This window comes from Leptonotus elevatus, chromosome 9 (assembly GCF_054856555.1).
Source record: "Leptonotus elevatus isolate MCC_2025b chromosome 9, RoL_Lele_1.0, whole genome shotgun sequence".
NCBI classification, from domain to species: Eukaryota; Metazoa; Chordata; class Actinopteri; order Syngnathiformes; family Syngnathidae; genus Leptonotus; species Leptonotus elevatus.
In genome coordinates, this window is record NC_141247.1 from 23,930,115 (window position 1) to 23,943,337 (window position 13,223).

At 40.4% G+C, this 13,223-nt stretch overlaps 1 protein-coding gene across 1 annotated transcript in view; it reads left to right on the forward strand.

Moving 5' to 3' along the window:
- drp2 (dystrophin related protein 2) overlaps positions 1 to 13,223 on the forward strand; it is a 168,552-nt gene that overhangs the window by 46,498 nt on the left and 108,831 nt on the right. The window contains exon 2 of the mRNA XM_086085466.1: positions 3,488 to 3,694. The gene's annotated coding sequence lies outside the window, so the exon portion shown is untranslated. The remainder of the gene's footprint in view (positions 1 to 3,487; positions 3,695 to 13,223) is intronic.

Genomic DNA, 13,223 nt, shown 5'->3' on the forward strand with positions numbered 1-13,223 from the left:
ACATAATTCATGTGATAGTTTTTTTTGTGGTTAGTCAATGAGTTAACGCTTTAACTTTGACAGCAATAGTCTAAATACATGCTAATTTGTACAGATAACAAAACTCAATGCAGCTCTGCTTAACTTATGGCATGGGTGTGGCACCTGTTGCTGCATGATGGAATCACTTCATGGTAGTGTTTTTTTCCGGCTGTCACTTCAAAGTGTTTCAGGATCTTCCCCCAGCCTAGCTGATCATGTCATGGTTGCAGAAACTCGGTGTGTGGGCGGGATTACGAAATTTCGCTGGCTTGTGATGTCACAGTAGGGTGAAACACATTTTCAGAAATAGATCACTCAAAATGTGGTTGGTTGTTGTTACTCCAGAAACAGCTATTTGTATAAAAGCCATTAAAAAAGAGAGATTGAATCTTGAATCGTTTTCCGGGTGATAACTCTCCAGAATATTGGCACCTTGCTCAAATAATAGCCTAAGCAAAGGCATTTTCCTCATTTTTTTCCCTCCAGAAAATATGAAACATTGAACCGAATCAATTTTATATTGTGTTTATGAAGAATTATGATGTGACTGATTTTAGAGGACGAGGCCAGCATCCTGAGGCCATGTTTAATGCAACAACATATTTTTTGGGGGGTCAAAAATATGACTGAGGCTATTTTTTTAAGAATACCACGAGAGAGCACACGCACGATACTTCGAGAGAAATGATTGAAATGTAATGATTAAAAATGCAGTTTGAAGATCCGTTTTGGGTCGAGACATTTGAGTGGCTGGATTATTCATGTGCATATTTTCTGGTTAATCAAAACCTTTTGCTTGTCTGAACGCTGTCTTTACTCTTTCTTAAAAAAAAAAAAAAAGAAAAAAAAAAAAGAAACCTCTCATTATGCCTCCCACTGGGCGTCCCTCAATGAAAATCCACGCCAAGCATAGATCATCAGCTTCTAACTAATAGCTGATTTGCAGCGAATAGCAAGATGTTGTTTATTGAGCGCACGGTGCGAAGTCGCTGCATCTCAGCCGTCGGCCCAGCCGCTGAAATGTGTCACTCAGCGCGTCGCCTGCGAGCTAGCTGTCTCATCGTCGTGATGGGGGGGGGGGGGGGGGACATCACACATCAACTTAGCATATGGGCCCCATTAAAGCCATGAACTATTCTGTCATTCACAAGCTGTGTAAACACACACATGCACTTCCAAACAGCGGCGGCGGCGACATTGAATATTTCCTCTGAAATAAAACTATAATGTGAATTATGAATGCCGCTTTTCTACTTGTGAAAATAGTTCAGCTCGTTCTTTTCTCTACTCGGCTGCCAGCAGCTTGGTATTAAACTTTCATGTCTGTTTCTCACTCAAAAAGGAGCGCTCCATATATTTTTTTTCTTCTGTCCACCTCAGACACGTCGAGTGGAAAAATGACTCTCTGAATGTTAAACTACAAGCCAGTTGTTTATTCGCGTGGTAAAAAAAACTGCTTCAAAGCATTTTGACTGACCATGAAAATAAAGTAATGAACTTTCGTAGCAAAGTAGAATAAAATGCATGAGTGCTGGACACGGGACGGCGCTGATTTGCTGGCAGGACCGCCTCCGTAGATCACCTCGTGCATATGGCGGCATTTTGTGATTAAGACTCATGCATTATTCACCCAGTAATTAAGCAAAATGATTAAAAAAAAAAAAAAAGGTTTTAATGTTAACAAAAGTGGGGGGAAGGGGGGGGGACAACCCCTACTTAATGTGCATTTTTTATCACTTCACCCAAATGTAATGGCTTCTTCCTCAAAGAATCGAATGAGGATGCAAAACATAAGCGAAGACTCTAAATTGTTCTGCTTGGTGGAAACTGCCAACCAAATAGTGATTAAACAATGAAAAATGATAGTCTTTGTTTTCCTACCTTGATTTTGCCGAGGCACATTCTCATGACACCATCAAGCAAACATGCAAACATGCAAACATTCCTGTCGTTTTGTGGATGTGGATACAGAGACCACACTAATGGATTATTTATTCAACTAAAAACGTTCAAATTGAATGAATTGAATAAAGCCTATCATGAAATCTTACCAGTCAATATACAAATCAAACTTTTAAAAAAAAAGAAAAAAAAAAAAAAGGGGAAAGTGAGTACAAATTAAGAGGAACAGACATTTTTTTTCAAAACTAAAAGAATGATGTATTTCAACTCAAGGTGTCAGTTTGTGGAACAATTTGGATTGTAAAACAAAATCATCTCAGTCTATGTGTATTTTATTTTATTTATATATTTAGCACATTAAAGGACATGCTGTTGAATTATTTTATAGAATTGTGACATTTTTGTTACATCTTGACCACTCGCTGTCATTCATTTTGTGTTGATTATTTTGTTGTTGTTGATCAGGGGCAGATATGACAAGTTGTACTTCTTTCTGTCCCCTTTCATTTATTTATTATTATTTATTTTTTTAAAGCGTGAAATAACAATTTGAATGAAATTGAAACACAAATCTTTTGTACTTTGCTGGTATGTCGTGAACTTTTGACAATCAAAAATGTACAAAGTGTGAATTTTGGGCCTGTTTGAAACGGCAACGGGTGGATTGTACTTTCTGCCTCATAGTGAAAGAGTATAACAAATTTTCTGCCTTTCACTATACAAAGTTATCATTTTGGGATCGTTTCAAGAGGTTGGAAATGACTTAATTAGACAATTACTTTGGATTTACGAGGACATATTTGTCACCTGGTTTTGTTCAAAATTTTAATTGGCATGATGGTGGTTAATTATCAAGTGTGAGTTTATGAAGTTGAATCCAAATAGGGCAGGGAAGGCATCCCTGAGGAACACCACAATTACCAGCATGACTTCTCAATGCAGTCCAATGTGTACTACAGCTTATACTAAAATTAACTACCAGAAGAATGTACTGTTTGTTGTCAGTTGAGCTATTTAATGTATGCCGAAAAGATCGAGACAGATGCGGAAGAAGGCCTAATCTATCTAAACCGGCTGCTTGTTATTATACTAGCTTAGCCACATGTGACTTGGCAGTCTCTCCTGGATTCGACCAGTAAGCATGCCAAGATTGCCATATGTGCAATGTTGCACCACTTTTCCGGCATGCGCCGGAGGCTCTCGGAAGCTGCCTTTGCAGTCCTTCGGAGAGGAGCGAGCGCACTCATTGGCATTCTCCTCCCAACGTTGCTCCTCTTTGCCAGGACCCGCTGCCCTTCCTGTACTTTCATTTTCCAGGTCACGGAGTGCTGTCCGCTGGCAATAAATAGCCGACAAAGCCAAGTCTTAGCATGGCCGCCGCGCAGCGAAACCTTTATTCTGAGCTGCTTGTCGCTGCGTTTTTTTAATTCACCCTTACGGTGGCAGTGTGGACTCCAAAAGACAGCTGTTAAATGTGCCCCCCCCCCCCCACCTATTTATCACATCTATCGGTCCTCCGGTGTCTTCTCTGACTCCCTTTCCCCCTTTTTTCCCCCCCCGGTAGGTGTTGCCCACTAAACCTGAGAGGATATTTCTCCAGTGGCCGCCGCCGCCGCCGCCGCCGCCGCCGCCGCCGCCGCCGTCACCATTACTCCGCATCCAGGCCTCCCGCGTCCCTCCTCCCCCTCGCGCAGCGCCGCCACAGAAGCGTTGGCTGGACTCCAGGGAGGCTCCGACCCTGCGGCCGCTTCAGTCACGTCTTCACCGCTGGGTAACTAAAACGAGGGGCCCACGATCTATTTGCCATGTAAAGGAGGCATTTTCTCCAGCCGAGCATGCACGCGACACACTCAGACAAACAAATGCCAGAAGGTGCGCAGGGAGTCTCGTGTTTTCTATATATATATATATTTTTTTATCAAAGCGGTTGTGTTTTCTAAGCACGTTGTCTGGAGCGCCACTCTGGCTCCAGGTGCCATCTACTCAACTGTGTCAAAGTCTGCGTTTCGATCTCAGCGAGGCGAAGAAAAGAGAAGGTTCGAGTGAGAAATGTTTTTCCCCAAAGCAACAGGGAGGAGTTACATTGTGACCTCATGTTGATATGGCTGACATCACGTCATGATGTCATGTGACACGGGGACAGTGACAAATGCATATACTACAGCATTTTCAACTACTTTGCCAAATACTGTGTCCTATCTATACCCGCTTTTTATAATGACAGTCAGAAAATGTAAGCGCTAATCCCACAAAATGGCAGCTGGTCCGATTAACCTGCGAATTTATTTAGTGAGTCAGCAGTCGTCAGGTCGTCACTGGGCAGTTTTAGGTTGATGTTGAAACGACCACTCTGATTGGCTGTTGGCCAGCAAATCGGTGCACGAGAAGAAAAACTGACTGACGTATCGCGTAGCAACTGAAGTTGCGTTTTACAAATATGGTACATACTCATTCCTGATTGTAAAATGGCCACAAGAGTTGCGAGTACTGATTCCTTGAAATATGGCCGGGTAGTTGCAAATCAAGCCTGTTTTTTTTCCCCTCAAACACTTTGTATGTCAAATACACTACAGACACAAGTATCAAATATGTTTAGCACTCTTAACTCCTTTGCTCCCAAAAAACGTATAAATACGTTCTATTTTGAATATGACCTTGCTCCCAAAGATGTATTTATACGTTGTTGGTTTGTAATGATTGTCTTACGGAAGGCTTTGATGCAACCTCTGAACTTTGAGCCAATGGTAGTTATTACAAAGATGGCCAGCAGGTGGCAGCAGAGTATAAGAGATCAACCAGGCCCATGTTGCAACAAGCTCTTTCCTTCCATTTTTTTTTTCTAGCAATAGGACACAATATTCTGTGGGCCTTGCAAAATCAGTTAAAAACCCGCCGGGAGCGAAGGGGGTCGCTTCTGTGAAAATGGCTGCGAGTAAATGAGTTATTAGTAAAACAAAATCAATAAAACACAACCACAAATTTGCTGGCTGGTGACAATTGAGTCCCATATGCAAAAAATGGACAGGCAGCGTTCCTTATTATTACAACTTTAATCATATTGTCCAGCTGTCCTCACATCGCAATCAATACATTCCATTTCCAGTTTTTTTGATTACCACCGGTACCCCTTGCGGATTTAGAGAATCCACTTGCACTCACATCCGCCCACCAGCTTTTTCCTGCCTCCAATTTTTTTGGGGGGGCGGCTTGCGAACGAGGGCAGGCTTCGCATCACCGAGAGGTAACCAGGGATGAACTCGGAGCTTATAGGGAAGGTCGCAAAAGGTGAGAGTGGGAGGCGTGTTGATCCGCAGTGAGCTAGCGTGGCTCGAGCGAGGAAGTACCGCCGGCGCCCGTGCGGCTGCCGAGCGCACCGTGGGCAAAAGGAATTAGCGGCGCTCGCTCAGTCATCCAACTGGTGTTGGCACGAGGGAACATTACCTCGCCTCAGCTGCCGCACACGAGAGAGATCCTGCTAAAAACGCTGTCTGGCTCCCAGACATTGGAGGAGGTCGACTCTTTATTTGAGCTTCCTTCCTTTCTTTCCGACCCGCTGCTGCTGCTGCTGCTTTATAATCTTGCTTTTGACTAGCTTTGTGTATCAGCTAGCAAAATGTCACGCAGTACACACCTTCTCTCAGAAATGTTCACTGTGTACGCACGCACGCACGCACGCACGCACGCACGCACGCACGCACGCACGCACGCACATACAAATACTCACCCACACACACACACACACAAAAAAATTAAAAAATAAAAAATAAAAATAAAAGAGCAATGATGATGACATTTCCGAATGAACAATACTGAGCTCTTAGAGAGAAAAAAAAGAAAAAGAAAAAAGAAAAAAAAAGAAATGTTCACTGTGTAGTTCACCAAGTTAATGAACAAAAACGATTATATGATTTTGTGAAATCTTGTCTCTGCTAATCTGTCACTGTGACGCCGTCATGTGACCTCCCTTTCAAAATTTGCAGCTAGCCATGTGACAAACTGGAGGTGGATTCACGGTGAAAGGTAAAAAAAAAAGAAAAAAAAAGAAGTAAATTATAGTTATCACGTAACATTAATCCAACAGATATAATGTATAAACAATGTTAATCCGACTGCTAACTCATGCTGGCTAACTATGCTAGCTCATAGCGTGGCGCCATAGTAGCCATTTGCTAATATACTGTAATTGTGCGTGAAGTTGTTTTTCACCAAAAAGATGAGAGAGAACTTTATGTGACATAATCTGCTGACAAAACCCCCCCCACAGGGGTTTAATAATTATCCTGACGAATGAAATGATGTTTTCTTTCATTTCAACAATGGAAAATGTTGTATAAGCAAATCGTGTTCTAAATGCAAATCTCAAGTGCTCAGCCTCCATCGACTCGCTCACCGTCCCCAAGCGTGTCATAGTGTCAGCCGCCCACCACGTTAACCCGCGGGATCCATTTTTCTCCCCCGCCCTCCTCTCGCTATCTTATGGTCGTGTCTCCTCACTTATTTACAACATTTTCGCCCGCTTCCCGCCTGGCGTTTTCCTGCGAGGCCGTACGTTGTTTTTTTTTTTTGCGGCAGTCAGGCCTGGTTATGGCGTTCCCGTGTCGTCTTCTCTTTCCGCTCATTTCCCTTTTTCACTTAGCACGTATCTCTCCGCCGCCGGGGTCGCAGCCAGACATTTTTTCGGTGGGGGGGGGGGGGGGGAAGGGGGTGGCACACTCGCTGAGGGGTGGCAATAAGATGACACGCGTGTGCGGATGCAACACACGCGTTATCCATTTGTTCTGTCAGGCCAGCCTTGGCGACAAAGCAAACGTGGCCGAGACCTCATTCTTTATCGCAGTCCGCTTTTCATGAAATCAAATGCACACGTCTACCAACCTTGCTAGTCACATTCATCAAAGGAAGGAAGGAACAAATCCAAGTAACATTTAGTTGAGCTTTATTCACTAAATAATACCTTTTTCCTTGCTGCTTGGGTAAATGTGAGCCCACTTTCTGGCTTGCATTGTACAAAATGACCCATTTTTTTGGGTGGATTGTTTTGTCTTTAACAAGCCAGAGAATGCGGTCAAATTGACCCAAGAAGAGTGTACACTGTAAAAACAGTTGGGTCAAAAAATAACCTAAAATGGGTCAACAAGGGACAGTCCCCACTGTTTGGATTATTCATTTAAGCCCAAATATTGGGTTATTTTGTATGACACAACCCCAACCCACAGCCCTCCACCTTCTTAAAAAGTCAGATCAATCACTTTCTTTTTTTTTTTAAACCATATTGCGTTATTTTTGACCCACATTGGGTCAAAAAATAACCTCATATGGGCCAACAAGGGACAGTCCCCACTGTTTGGGTTATTCATTTAAGCCCAAAAATTCTGTTATTTTGAATTATTTGTCACTTTTTTGGGGTTATTTTTTGACCCAAATGTCTACTCTGCCAAGTAGCATATATGTCATGCCACTGCCCTCATTGGCCACCTCATAGCTCCGCCCCTGTCCGTCACCTTTGTGGGTGAAGGGCAACACAGCTGGTGGGAACGGCAGCTGTAGTCCCCTTTTCTTCTTATTAGTTTTGTCTTGTGCGCGCCTTTTATATTGAATTGTAAATAGGTAGCTGCTCATGCTCGGCGGGATCTGTGTGTGCGTGCGCGCGCGCGCGTGTGTGTGTGGGAGGAAAAGCCTGCCGCTTTATTTGCTGCATCTCAATGTTCTCATTTGAGGAAACAAGAATTCATAGCGGGCCGGGTTTGCGAGGTGCGGGTCATTGAAGTGATGGAGAGAGAGAAAGGAGGATGGCGGCGTGTCGAAGGTGCCGCATGTACAGTGTATGTAAATGCAGTGTGCGTGTGCGTGTGCGTGTGCCTGTAAAATTACATCCATGTCAGCAGGCAAGCGCTCACATAAGATTAACTGCACCTGACATTTCCTTCATTGGAGACAGATGCTGGTTGCGCTTGCCCTCGGAACATTTCCCCGCCGTCGCCACGTCCAAATTACATTTCTTCTCAGACTAAAGATATGACCCCCCCCCCTTCCCCTTCCCCTTCCCCTTCCCCTTCCCCTTCCCCTTCCCCTTCCCCTTCCCCTTCCCCTTCCCCTTCCCCTTCCCCTTCCCCTATACGCCACACGCTCGCGCGCGCGCGCGCACACACATTCTCACACACTCCGACTCTGCCTGCAGAAATACCTGTTCTCCAATTAATTAGGCTTGTGGTATTTTTATTACAGCGCAGCGTGCTGAGCAAAGCAGAGCTTAAGATCAGAGGCCCACTTTGTGGCGTGATGAAGCCAATTGGCTGGAAGTGGACACTTTCACCTCAGACAAATGAGACACGGGAAATGCCGAAGCGAAGCTTCGCTAAGCATATGCAATTTTCAACTACTAAGTAGAAACAAACCTCCAACGCATTGTTGGTGGATGATGTTTTTGTTTGAATTTCAAAACAATCCTGTATACTGCAGTGCCGACAGATACAAGTGACTGGACGAGTTATTGCAAAAAAAATAAAAAATATATATATTTTGCAACAAGAAGCTGTATGTCGCTAATGTCGCTAATGAACTCAATTCACTTCACAACAAGCTGTTTTTTCACAGTATGAAAATACTCACAGGCATATATTCTTTAAGACTACAGCTTACTGAGTCACTTACAGTATTGGTGAAACTCTTCTTCATTTACATTTCATGAGTTATGCACAGCAGATTGCTCCGCAGTGAATTTATCATGATGCACAAATTATTTGTATTATTTTGCATTCAACTCAGTTGTAATTATGTCACATATATGTTTTATGAAGTACAATATATAGTATGCTACTTAAAAAAGCAAAAATAATAATAATTTCGTTAGTTTATTGGGAGTGTTTAGAACAGAATAATGACATTTCCATATATTTCAATGGGGAAAGATGATTTGAGATGTGATTTATTTAAGTTAAGAGTGTGGACACGCATTGGATTCAATTTCTCAAAATCTCTCGAAAGCTAAGATGAGAGAATACTAGGGCTGTGCAATTAATCGAAATTCAATTACAATTTCAATTATTACACTCCACAATTACAAAATCAACATATTCATACAAAAAAGATTATTAATACTAATGTTTGAGTTGTTTAAATTCATACATTTGTAAAAAAAAATTAATTTAAAATAATCAAAATATATAAATATTGTTTCATCCAAAAGGAACTTGGATAATTTGTGTTTCTTAATTTCATTTTTTATTTGGTGTTTACGTTTAAATATATTATTATCATAAATATATATTATTATAAATTCAGTTTGGGCCAAAAAGGAATTTACATAATTGCAGTGTTTCTATTTTTTAAATTGGTCTTAATATTTTTAAATATTTAAAAATGTTCTTGTTTTGTCCCGAAAAATAAATAATCGTTCGAATAATCGCGACTTAAATCCTTGCCAAAATAATCGAGATTATTTTTTTTTTCCCCACAATTGAGCAACCCTAGAGAATACTCTTTAATGTATTCTTGTGAGTATTGTATGCTCCGATTGTTTGTGTTGCTTCATTAGAGTCGTGCTTGTGTGAAGCGTATGCTCATCTTTAGCCTTCTCATTGTTGTTTTTTTGCGCAAACTTCAATTGGCCGTGACAAACAGCTTAAAGCGAGCGCACTTTGCCTCTTATTTGAAGAACTGTGTGAGCGAGTCTTCTTTTCATGTCCTCAGCGATGTTATGCGACAGTGACAAAAGGTCACTTTGAAAAGTGTTTTTTAATTGGTTTTAATGAGTTTAAATGTGCCAGTGAGCACTTCAAAGCTGCAAAAAAAAAATAAAAAAATTCAATTAAAAATAATGCGGTTTGATTCTGATTTGTAGCTTTTCTAACCAGTAAGCAACCGAAAGCAAGATTTGCCGTAGCACTCCCTACTGTATGTAGGCTGCTTAAAATAAACCTTTCCATGTACACGATGTCGAAGACAGGCAGATTAGATTTGAGAAATGTTTTTCCGAGATGCATTATGCATGGCCCATAGAGCAAATGAATGGCATTTTTTGCATATAACCCGCCCGGTTTACAAACACGTGTAATGTGACGCACTGGAGTGAAAGACAGTGATTTATGTTAAAGTGCAGAACACTTAGATAGATGTGGACGTCGCTTTTGCATAAATAAAGCGCACGTCTCCGGTATGTCACCGGGGGCCACGGCGAGGAAATGTGACAATCATTTATGCATAAGTACTGTCATTGTGCAGAAATGGGACATTGGAGGGCCAGAACAAGTCTCGTGAGCAGCTGTGGAGTCGGGTCATCCCTCATGAGAAGCTTTGCGAAAAAGCAAATCGTGTCTCTTTGAAACTGCCTGGACTGTAAATATGCATGTGCAGTCCTTTAAGATGCCATGTTATGTTAAAGCTGTGAAAACCTTACCAAAATCACCCCAAATGTTTTCCTTTCACCTAGAAATTGTTTGGCTTTTTCCTAAAGTGACTTAAAATACACAAGAATGATGTCAATTAGTTTAGACTGGGGCTCGCCGCGACCCAAACTCACCAAAGTGGAACATTGCGAAAAGAATAACCGTGCTGTTATTTTTTTTTATTGAATTATAAAAACATGGCAAGATTGTCAATGAACAAGGGGATGGGCATGAATAAATAAAAACAGGCAATAATAAAGGATGTTTTACTTGTTTAACTCATTCAGTGCCATAAATTCATTTAAAAAAAAGATTATTAAAAATTAAGGGCAAGAGGCGCATTTTTTTTAAAAATTGTAATTAATCGCATGACTTCACTAGTTAACTCACGGTTAATCACAAATTTTATGAACATTTTTAAACTAAAATAAATAGTTAAAATGATTTTTTTAAGTTTATAACCATCAATATCAGTGAATAAAAAAAGAAAGAAAAAAAATGAAAAAATTAGGGGCGTCAGGCAATTAAAGTTTTTAATCGTAATTAATCGCATGACTTCACTAGTTTTTTCAAATTTTATATCTGTTTTAAATGTGCAATAAAAAAAGCTCTAGGTTTTCATACCCTTGTTAACAAAAGTGTGTGTGTGTGTGTGGGGGGGGGAATATTAAACTAAAATAAATAGTTCAAATTAATTTTTAAAGTTTATAGCTGTCAATATCAGTGAATGAAAAAAAATAAAAATATTCGTTGTCAGGCAATGAAAGGTTTTAATCGTAATTAATCGCATGACTTCACGAGTTAACTCGCGATTAATCACACATTTCATATCTGTTTTAAATGTGCAATAAAAACAATTCTAGGTTTTCATACTCTTGTTAACAAAAGTGGGAAAAATTTTTTAACTAATAGAAATAGTTCAAATGAATTTTTGACGTTTATAGCCGTCAATGGCAGTGAATGAGTTCAAGGAAACGTGCAGGGCTCATTCAACGACATTCAGAACAAGGGTGAGTTGTATTTCTAGCCATTTGCAGTCCTGTCACTCGCGACTTTTAAAAAAAAAACATTGATCGTTTATTCCATCGATGAATCGACTAAGGCTATTTTGATGAACTGGAGCGGAGGCGTCTTTTTTTTTTTTTTTTTCTTCTTTCTTTTTAAAGAGCTCAGTATTGTTCATTCGGAAATGTCATCATCATTGCTCTTTATTTTTATTTTTTTATTTTTTTATATATATATATAGCGGAGGCGTCGTCGCCCTGTCACGTCGTTAGCCTTAGCAGCAGAGCCATTGATCTCTCTGCCGTCTTTCCAGCAAATATAAAGGCTGCTCATTTGTTTGAACCGCGTGCGCGCCTTCAGCGTTTGTGTACACGGTGCCAGCGCGACTTCAGTCAAACCCGCACTTAACAGTCTGTGGATGTGTTCGCCAGCTTTAACACTTTACAGCGACGAAGACGGGGGAACTTGTACGCGACGCTCGCTTGGCATCTGTTGGTCGTCATAGCGCGACTGGGCTGCCCTTCATAAAGCGACAAGTTAGTCCTTGCTCGGTCCTTGAGGTAATTCGCTGGAGGAGGTCATTTTGCGTGCGGTGGTCAAAAGGTCATGTTGTCAAATCCAGCTGGAGCAACATGTTGTACTTTTAGGAAACAAAACAGCAACAACTGCATCTGGCGGCTTGCCGGTGGTGGAACAATGCTTAGCAGTTAGCTTTGTTGAGTTAGCTACTTTTTAGCTTTAGCTTACTTCAGAGCTTTTTAGCTCTGTTGAATTTGAGAATACAATAAAAGAATAGGCAATAAAGTCACTGGACTTGGAACTATTAAAAAGCTTTCTCAGGGTACTGAATAGTGTTAAATGTATCTGCCATTTTTAAATGTAGTCTGTTTTAGTCCAGTTTCAATCCCGCTTAGTTTTAATCATAGTTAGTTTTCCTCATCCCGTTTTCATTTAGTCCATTTTTAATCAACTATAAATCTAGCATTTTAGTTCAAGAAAATCATTTTATTTGTCTTTTATTCGCTTTAATCGTACCCAAAATGTCAACGTTTTATTCTAGGACAATCCTTTAACCCCTGTATTTTTTTTTTTTTTTGTAAACTATTTCACATCAAATCTCTCATCGTTTTGATGAAAAACAACTTAACACACAATTACAGTATAGTGTATCAGCAAGTGGCTACGATGGCTCCATGCTACGCGATTTGACAAGGAGAGTTTTTGAGTACATTTTATTTGGATAGTATTAGTAATTACTAGACTACTTACTAGACTAAGTGCAATTTCTGCAGAAATTGCATGGGAATGCTGAAAGCTGAATGCTAATAGTTGAATGCTTAGGAAGGAAATTGAATGATTAATTATGTGAACATTTAAAAGTAACTAATTATTCATTACTAGTAGGAGTAGTAGTAAAAGTAGTAGCATTACTAGCAATTACCAAGTTGTAACTGAAAGATAAAAAAAAAAAAAAAACTTGAACTGCAATCTGGTGAAGGTGGGATTCGAACCATCAACTCCTGTTTATATAATTATAGAGTATACGTCAGTATATACTGAAAGCTTGCGTTAAATTCGAATTTTGAAGATAGAATGGAGTAAAAACTGAATGACAAATGAAATCAAAATTAATGGCATTCCCACAATTAGAAAAAAAGTCACTCAAGGGTTGGGAAACTGCCACTCTACCATCTGAGCCATGCCACTCTGACTGTGTTTTAGCGAGTATTACCACCTGACTCCAGAGATTTACTAACTCACAATAGAAGCAACATGTGGGTTTGTACTTGAATGACTTAAAAATGCAAGTAAAATTTACTCCAAAACTCTTCATTTACTTTGAATTTCTGGGTGAAAAACGTATCACTCCAAATGTTTTCATTGTGGAGAAAACCCACACAAGCGCAGGGC